A 9,296-nucleotide genomic window follows, 5' to 3' on the forward strand; every position below is an offset into this window, starting at 1 on the left:
CCCTTCTGGCAATCTCTTTTAACCAAAAAAATAATTTATATTTGTAGCTTGGCCAACCTGAAATCCCATTTGGCGATTTCCTTTAGCCAGAGCTAATATCGGTGTTACGGTTGAGTTAACCTGAGATCCCTTCTGGCGATCCCCTTTAACCAGAACCATTATTTTGTGTGTGGTTGGGCTAACCTGAGATCCCCTCTGGCGATCCCCTTTAACTAGAACAAAAATCCTGTGTGTGGTTGGGCTAACCTGAGATCCCATCTGGCGATCTCCTTTAACTAGAACCATTATGCTGTCTGTAGTTGGGCTAACCTGAGATCCCATCCGGCGATCCCCTTTAACCAGAACCAAAATCCTGTGTGTGGTTGGGCTAACCTGAGATCCCATCTGGCGATCCCCTTTAACCAGAACCAAAATCCTGTGTGTGGTTGGGCTAACCTGAGATCCCATCTGGCGATCCCCTTTAACCAGAACCATTATTCTATGTGTGGTTGGGCTAACCTGAGATCCCATCTGGCGATCCCCTTTAACCAGAACCAAAAAAGCTGTGTGGTTGGGCTAACCTGAGATCCCATCTAGCGATCCCCTTTAACCAGAACCATTATTTTGTGTATGGTTGGGCTAACCTGAGATCCCATCTGGCGATCCCCTTTAACCAGAACCAAAATCCTGTGTGTGGTTGGGCTAACCTGAGATCCCATCTGGCGATCCCCTTTAACCAGAACTAAAATTCCGTGTGTGGTTGGGCTAACCTGAGATCCCACCTGGCGATCCCCTTTAACCAGAACCATTATCTTGTGTGTGGTTGGGCTAACCTGAGATCCCATCTAGCGATCCCCTTTAACCAGAACCAAAAAATCTTGTGTGTGGTTGGGCTAACCTGAGACCCCATCTGGCGATCCCCTTTAACCAGAACCAAAATTCTGTGTGTGGTTGGGCTAACCTGAGATCCCATCTGGCGATCCCCTTTAACCAGAACCAAAAAATCTATGTTTGTAGCCCGGTCAACCTAGAATCCCATCTGGCGATTCCCTTTAACCAGAGCTGAAATATGAGATCCCTTCTGGCGACCTCCTTTGACAAAAGCTGAAATATGAGACCCCTTCTGGCGATCTCCTTTAATCAAATCCGAAATATGAGATCCCTTCTGGCGACCTCCTTTAACCAAAACTAAAATACGAGATCTCTTCTGACGACCTCCTTTAAGCAAAACCAAAAACTATATTTGTAGCTCGGTCAACTTGGAATCCCATCTGGCGATTCCCTTTAACCAAAGCTGAAATCGGTGTCATTCTTCCTGATGGCAGGGTTTGAACCTTGCGTTTTCATTTAAAAATTTCCTAATAGGTTCTCCTCACTTTATTGTTGTTCCAGAATCAAAATCGTGATTCCTTGTTATCATCAACTCAATGATCCTTTCTTCATCCACAATCTTGTTGAATTAAGGATTCCTCCTGTAACAATTCAAAAACATATATGCAATGATTTATGATTAGATGTCATGCATGCATTCTTACCTGGTTTTGAAACATAGGTCCCACCACTCTCCCTTGACATGAGCTTGCTTGTGAAGTCGTATGCTGGATTCATTTCTCGTGCTGCCACCTTTTACCTATCATATCTTTGAGAAGAAGTCTTTGACTTTTTACAAGTAGCTTTTTTTTCAAAATGTATGACTTATCATTGCCTTCTTTGTCATGCTTTTGTCAAATGCTTTAACTTATTTTTTCAAATCTATGGGCTCTCATCTTGTTTTAAAATCACGTAAAACTTTTCAAGAAATATCTTTTATTGCCCCCAGTGTGGGGTGTGATCCTATTCCAGGTTTTTATAAAGAAGAAAATCATTCCGGCTCAAACGCGACCACCCACGATATACTCTTTAGAGAGTGAAGGGAAAATGAAATTTTCTCATTTCAAAATGCACATTGTTAGGCAATATAAACTCTGTTTTTTTTTTTTTTTTTATATATCTTGAAAGAAACTTATAGGTGATTGATCAATTCATTATGCTATCCAAAGGCAGGGTTGTACTTCAGGGTTAACTTTGGTTTGTTTTCTTAAATTTCATCTTTAACCGTTTTATGATACATTCCTTGTAATTACTCTAACTTGTTTAAAAAGTGCATGATCTTGTCATTTACTTATAGAAAAGATAGGCTCAAAGACAAACACAAAATCTAGCTGACATCATGAGCCTTGATTGTCAACTAGAGCAAATAAAAGCAAACCAAAAGCAATGACAAAAGCATGCTAAGGCAAACAAAGTTGGTTTACATTTTGAAAAACTACTAGAGCTTTTTGGGTCACCCCGTTCTGAAACTTCTCACCCTAAGCCAACTTGCGCCTAAAGGTCTTGGAAAAGACTTTTTCTAGTATCTGGACAGTTAGTTGTGGCAGTGCTTCATCTTCCTTCCCCACCTGTGTTTTCTTGTCATCTACTTCGATCTCACCTTCTTCATCATTGACAATTCTTGACCGAGGTTTTTCAACCCTTTATCCACTATTACTTGCGGTATGACTAGGTAATGAATTTGAATCAACATTGGGTTTGTCTTCGAATGATACCCATCCTATCTTAATAAGCTCCAACAACTTCCTCTTGAAAGCGTAGCAGGTTTCAATCCCATGCCCGGGATTACCAGCATGGTACTCGTAAGTCAACTCGGGCTTGTACCAGATTGGGAATGGTGGTTGCAGTGGTGGTGCGGGGATAGGAGCTATTTGTCCAATGCTTAGTAGTTTGGCATACACGTCCTTCAAAGGCATGGGTAATGGCGGTAGTGGTTCTGAGATGTATCTTGTGTTTGGTCTTTGGTAGTTGTTTTGTTTGTTTGACTGGTTATTTGCTCGATTAGAGGAAAAAGGTTTGTAAAAGTTTATGTGGGCAACATGAGAGGTAGGTATTTGTGGGTTAAGTGAATCCACTATCTTTCCCTTGGACCCACCTTCGAAGTCGTAAATGTGACCTTCCATTTTTCTTCCAATAAAACCCTTCGTCTCCAATGGCTCAGCTATACGTCCAGCTTTAATCCCTTGCTCTATTCTTTCAGCTATATGTACCGCATCGTAGAAATGCTGAGATGAGCTACCCATTAGATGCTCATAATATGGCGCTTTGAAGGTATTGGCAAACAAGGTCACCATCTCCGTTTCTATCAAAGGGGGTTGGACATGCATTGCCTCATCCCTCCACCTCTGCGCATAGGCCCTTACCGACTCTTGGCTCCTTTTCTCCATTGACATTAGACTTGTTCGATCAGGAGCGATTTCCATGTTAAACTTGTACTGCTTAAGGAAAGCCCCCACCAAGTCTCTCCAGCTCCTGATCCTGACACTGTCTAACCTCATGTACCAACTCAAAGCGGATCCTGCGAGGCTATCTTGAAAGAAATAAATTAGCATCTTCTCATCGCGGATTACTTCTGCCATTTTATTACAGTATGATCGAAGGTGAGTGTTTGGGCATTCCAAACCAGTATACTTAATGAACTCTGGTATTCGAAAATCTTTTGGCACCACGATGTTTGGTACCAAACATACTTCGGCTGCTCGCATAGGGTCAAACCAGTCATTACCCTCAACTGCCTTTAATCTTTCTTCCAGAGCAAATAGCTTGTTTTGGTCCATCAAACTGGGAGACCTATTATCCGGGATTCCCTCCGCTGTTAAGTCCACAGTGATTGGAGCGTGAGTTGGCTGGATAGGGGTGATAGGCACAAAATGTTGTTCATTGGCCGAGTTTGCCCCCTGGTTTTGAGATGCTTGAGGGATGTGAGCTGCTGGCGCTCCTTCAGGTTGTTGTGTTGATTTTCCCTCCCAATTCTTAGCTCTTAAAAGCTGCTCGAGTAAGTCGGTTAACCGAGAAACTTCATTTTTTACAGACTCCAACTCGGTCTGATAATGTGACTCTAAGTGAGCTCTTTCTTCGTTCTCCATTCTTGATCTAGACCGGGTCTGGTGGACTTTGGATGTGGGACCTATGTTTCACGATCTGGTGCATATGATAAATTATAAACAAATGCGTGATGAAATATGATGAACATGCGATGTGAACTGATTCATGCCTTTTGTAATAAGCAAGATTTCTAAGTCGAATTGATTGTTGTAAAAGAAGATTTGCCAAGTTCTTATCATGGTAGATTACTAGAACACATTAGAAAGAAAGATAGGTATTTAGTCATGATTTCATATATATAAAAAAAACCTAGATTGATGAATCTAACATTATTAATCCTGATGCAAATGAAAGTAAGATGTATACCCTAAGGACAAGCTCTATTCATTATGTGAGAATGGACAGTTTTTCTATCTGGTCTTGAAGGGTCTCATATCTGCCCAGTGACGTTCTTCGTAAAGACAGTATGGGGGCGTTGCAAGGAACAGTTAAGGTACGTATACCCACCATCACCAAGCAGGCACTCAGATATGAGTTGGGTGTTTCACGCATCTGAACCCTGACCGATAGTCATAGGGCAAATCGCTAATCCCCCACCTAACTTAAAGCTTGTGTGTGCTTCTCAAAATCAAAGTATGTGATGCATGAGACAGTTCTATACAAATGCATGAACAATACGTGTAAAAATATTTAAAACATATAAGCAGATAACAAAAGAAACGGTATATTAAAAACACACGAAAACAAAAACAAATCAGACAAAAACAAAGCTTAGTCCACAAGGTCCCCAGTGGAGTCGCCATTCTGTCGCGGGTGCGCGGCGTCGCGGCGAGTATTCCACCTTAAAATCTAGGCAGGTGTGTATGGTATCTATCTGGAAAATATGGGGAGACAAGAAAATATTGTCTTTTGTTGGTAGAAAATGGAATGGGAGTCGCCACCTAGTATTTTGGTTACTAGGAACCCTAACTGGTCTCAGAGATTGGGTACGGGGACTGGTTGCGTAAAGGGAAGGTATTAGCACCCCAAATACGCCCTACCTAAGGTAAGCTGCATTGTTTATTTGTCTGATAGCAGTTCGTGGATAATTTTTGAAATCTTCCAACAGGGCTCTCCTCCTTCAAGAATATACTGTCAAAAATTTCACTCCTTGCATTTATGAACCTCCTTAATTAATTTTTTCTGATTTTTTCTGAGCGCTCCCACCTCTTATTATTTTTCTAATTTCTTCCGGCTATATATTTTTATTTTTGTGGGGGGACCCAAAAATGGGTTACAACAAAACCATCCAATTCTCGCTTGATTGTTTACTTGGAAGTGGTTGATGTGCCAAATTGATATTACTCAGGGCCTCTATCTCCACACTACTTGTAAGCCTCATATCGACCTTTCAAGGACGATCACTGAGCATCCGAGAGACCCTTTGAAACTAGATAATGACCAACCCCTTGATTCAACCCGTGAAGGGCGAGTCCTTATTTCATACGCATTTTTAATTGAATCAATATTTTTGCATAATTTACATTACAAGTTGAAATATAGGTCCCCTATTGAAACCTACCTATAGCAATCATTTGAGAAAAAAACAAATGAAAAATGAAGAAAGAGCCTAGTTGGAAGTCCAACACCAAAAAGAGGTGGACATTCTTAGAGAAGAAGTCGTAAGGCTTACTAGTCTACTCGAGCAGGCTTTGAGAGACAAATCCGGAAAAGCAACACATATAGTTTAGCCTGAACCTATGCCCGTAAATCCCGTCAATCCATAGAATATGGGGGCAAATAGGTTGTCATTTGATTTTCAACAAGCCATGCATTTCTAACCAGCATACCCCACAAGAATGTCGTTTACCATTGATTTCACAGAGAAGGAATCTCAAAAAAGCAAGATGGTAAAAGAAGATGGTCTGAACAAATTAGTTGCCCTATAGCAAAGGTTGAGAGCATTTAAGGGAATTTGCCTATATGATCCTATAAAGGCTACTGAGATGTGTTTGGTGCCTAACGTTGTCATTCCCAAAAAGTTTAGAGTGCCAGAATTTGTCAAATATACGGGAACTCAATGCCCTATAACTCATCTCAAAGCATACTGCAACAAAATGGCTAAAGTGGTTGATGATGAGAAACTGCTGATTCATTTCTTTCAAGACAGCTTGAGTGATGCTGCCCTCACTTGGTATATGCGGTTGAACAATACCAAGGTTAAAAAATGGAAGGATTTAGTTGATGCCTTCATGAGGCAATATAAGTTCAATATAGATGTGGGCCCTGATAAGTTAAGCTTGCAAGCTATGGAGAAAGACAACAAGGAGTTCATAAGGGAATACGCCCGAAGATGGAGTGAGGTAGCTGCAAAAGTTAACCCTCCCATGTTGGAAAAAGAGATGATCAGTTTATTTTCCAACACCTTTAAAGCTCCATATTTTGAATATTTGGTTAGAAGCTTTGCACAACATTTCACTGACCTGGTTGTTATAGATGAGAGGATTGAACAAGCCATTAGGTTAGGTAAAATTGTTGACCCGATTGAGAAGAACAGTTTCACTGAAAAAGAAAAGGACACTGAAGGTGGTTGCCAAGGCACTTATTGTTCCTATAGCTGATTTCTTCACATCGACTTGCAAAAATCAACTATCTTAAAGAAAAAGCTATGATGATATTAGGTCGAGAATGGTCTACATATGACTTCAATTGACTGTTGAAAAGATGCCATTGTCGAGGAGAATGAATGATTGAACGATTCCAGAAATTCCAATCAATGATCACTAAATATTTAGCCCCTTTATGTGTTATCATGCCAGTATTTGCTTGACCGCTTTTTATGTTCGGCTTGTTTTAACTCGCAAGTGCACGAGTGTGCGATATAGCAATTAACTCGGTAAGATCGATGTCATATCCACAGAGAGCTAGATCTGGAAATTAAGCTAGGTAACAAAACAAAACTCAAGAGAAATTAAATTAACAATAACTTGGTTGAAAATGATTGATGGATTTGTTTTCAAAGATGAAAAAGTGTAAATATATTTTAAATGACAAGAAAAAGTCAGTCTTGGTCCAAATCAATTTTAATGGTGATGTATTGGTGATTCCTTCAACATATATAAGATAACTCAACCTAATATCAACGATGGTGATATTAGATCGGAAGATATTACAATGAAGTTTAAAAAGATGAAGATTGATTATTGCTTAAGAATGAACAAGTATTTTCATATTAAGTAAGACATTGAATCAAGCAATCTCTATACCAAAACTAAGGTTTGTGCATAAAAATTCAAGATTATAACATTACCTAAATGATTTCTAAAATTTCTTTGCAATAATAAACATTCATGAAGAAAATGAAAAGATAGACATTAAGATTCATTCATATCTTAAAGAACTCACCTCAACCACCATCATCCTTGATTTGGATCCAAGAAGAAGATTAGCCAACCATGATTATATATAATAACACTTTAATAAACATAAAATGACTTGAATCAAACTGAAATAATGAGTTTTACAAGCTAAAGAACCGAAATCTATAAAGAAGAACACAACACAATTTCAGTAAAAATTCGGACACAAATCTGACTCTAACTTTGTACAGAAATTCGACCCTTTTAGAAGCCTCCCCTGGAGATGGCTATTAGAGACATATTTATAGGCCATTCTGTTAGCTTTCCAGATCATTAAAGAACAGCTTATTTGGACATCTGAGTCAAAAGTTATGGACAAAACACCGAAAGGTGTTCTGGAAAATCAAACCAGGCCAGCTTGGAGAACACTTTAGTGCACGTTTTTCTTCCTCCTTTATGAGTTGTCTCTTTCTTCTTTTGACCCAAAATAATGTCACAATGTCCCCTCCAGCTTTCCATCCATGTGCTTGCCCTCTTGGATCAATGAATTACCCAAATAAATCAAATGTTATTTATTGTGTGGACAATAGGATCATGGATTGTGTTTGGGCTGATTTGGAGGGTGATTTGGGGCTGAATTTAAACATCAAATAAGGATACAAATATACCTATTATTTGGGCTAAGATTGATATTGAAACCTTGAGTGTTTGATGGTTGAAGTTTGCACACAACATAAGGCATGTTTGGGCTTGAAATAGATCATATGATATTCTTTTCTAGAATTGGACTAGAATTGATTTTTGGGGCAAATTTGGAGCACTTATTTGAACCAAGATTTGCTTCAATCTTCAACTTAATTTCTCTTCAATTCTTTGTTCCGAATTCCGACGTTGAATTTTCTGAAATAATTCATTTAAGCTCCAAAAACCTATCGAGACATTAAAAGAAACTTCATTACTAAAAAGCACATCAATTATTATAAAAAACCCAAATAAAAATAATAAATACATATGTAAAATAAGAGACTTAATGATACTTTTGATGCACAATCAGTATTCATAGCTCAAGATGTTGTCATAAGTTCTTTGTTGAACTTCTTTTGCAAAGTTTCAATGAAATAATGAGTTTGTCATTCAATCGTGTTTACGACCAAGCATTATTCATTTTTCTGAGAGAGTTTTCTTATAAAGACTCATAAATACATCTTTAAAGCCTTGCGCGATCTCATAGACGCAATTCATCTCTTTTACCAAAATCAGTTTCCCTATTGGAGTTTTGAAAAATTGATCTTGCATTTTGATTTCGAAAATAATTTGATGTTTATTCAAAAACTATATTTTTGACATTCTACTTGTATAATGACAAGTGAATCAAGCAACTCCATCATTGAGGTGACTAAATTATAAACCAAAAAAGAAAAGAAAAAAGAAATGAATAAACACCCTTACCCCATGACTCTTGAATCATGTGTTTTTAAATGTATGAATAATGGTATGTAGTGAACTCGTTGCTCATGATTCATGAAATGCATCTTTGCAAATACCAAACCATCATATTGGATGAGGTCAAAGTTTATTGATCTTAACTGCTTGCGCTTGAAATGAGGAAAGGCCATCTTTGTTATTCCTTTCACGTTTTGAAATAAATATATCCCTTGCAATCCTTTTTTGAGACTGAATAATTTTTCTTTCATGAAAAAAATCTCGACTAGGATCACACCCTACACTAGGGGGCAAGAGAAAATTTCAATGAGAAAAGAGAAAAAGCCGTGAGAAAGCAAAAAAGGCATAAGAGCTCAAGAAACTCAAATGCTAGGAGGCATGCCCAAATCACTAGAAAAAGTGACATCTAAGATAAAGTAAGTATGCCATAGCAAAGCAATAAAAAAGAAGAAGCGGCAAATCAAAGAAGAGCGGCAAAATAAAATATGAATGACGTCAAGAGTCAAACTGTTAATAGTGATCCTCAGTCTTTGAAACCCTGAAACACTCTTTGAGCCTTATGAATCCTTTTTCTTTCATAGCCAAAAACCACAGCCTACGTTACGTGCCTGTAGAAGTCCC

At 38.6% G+C, this 9,296-nt stretch overlaps 1 pseudogene; it reads left to right on the forward strand.

The window, feature by feature from the left end:
- Nucleotides 1–6,494, forward strand: part of LOC133682931 (glucan endo-1,3-beta-glucosidase 7-like) — a 33,850-nt pseudogene extending 27,356 nt beyond the window's left edge.
- Nucleotides 6,495–9,296: the final 2,802 nt, after the last annotated feature.

Source organism: Populus nigra, chromosome 2, assembly GCF_951802175.1.
Source record: "Populus nigra chromosome 2, ddPopNigr1.1, whole genome shotgun sequence".
Classification (NCBI taxonomy): domain Eukaryota; kingdom Viridiplantae; phylum Streptophyta; class Magnoliopsida; order Malpighiales; family Salicaceae; genus Populus; species Populus nigra.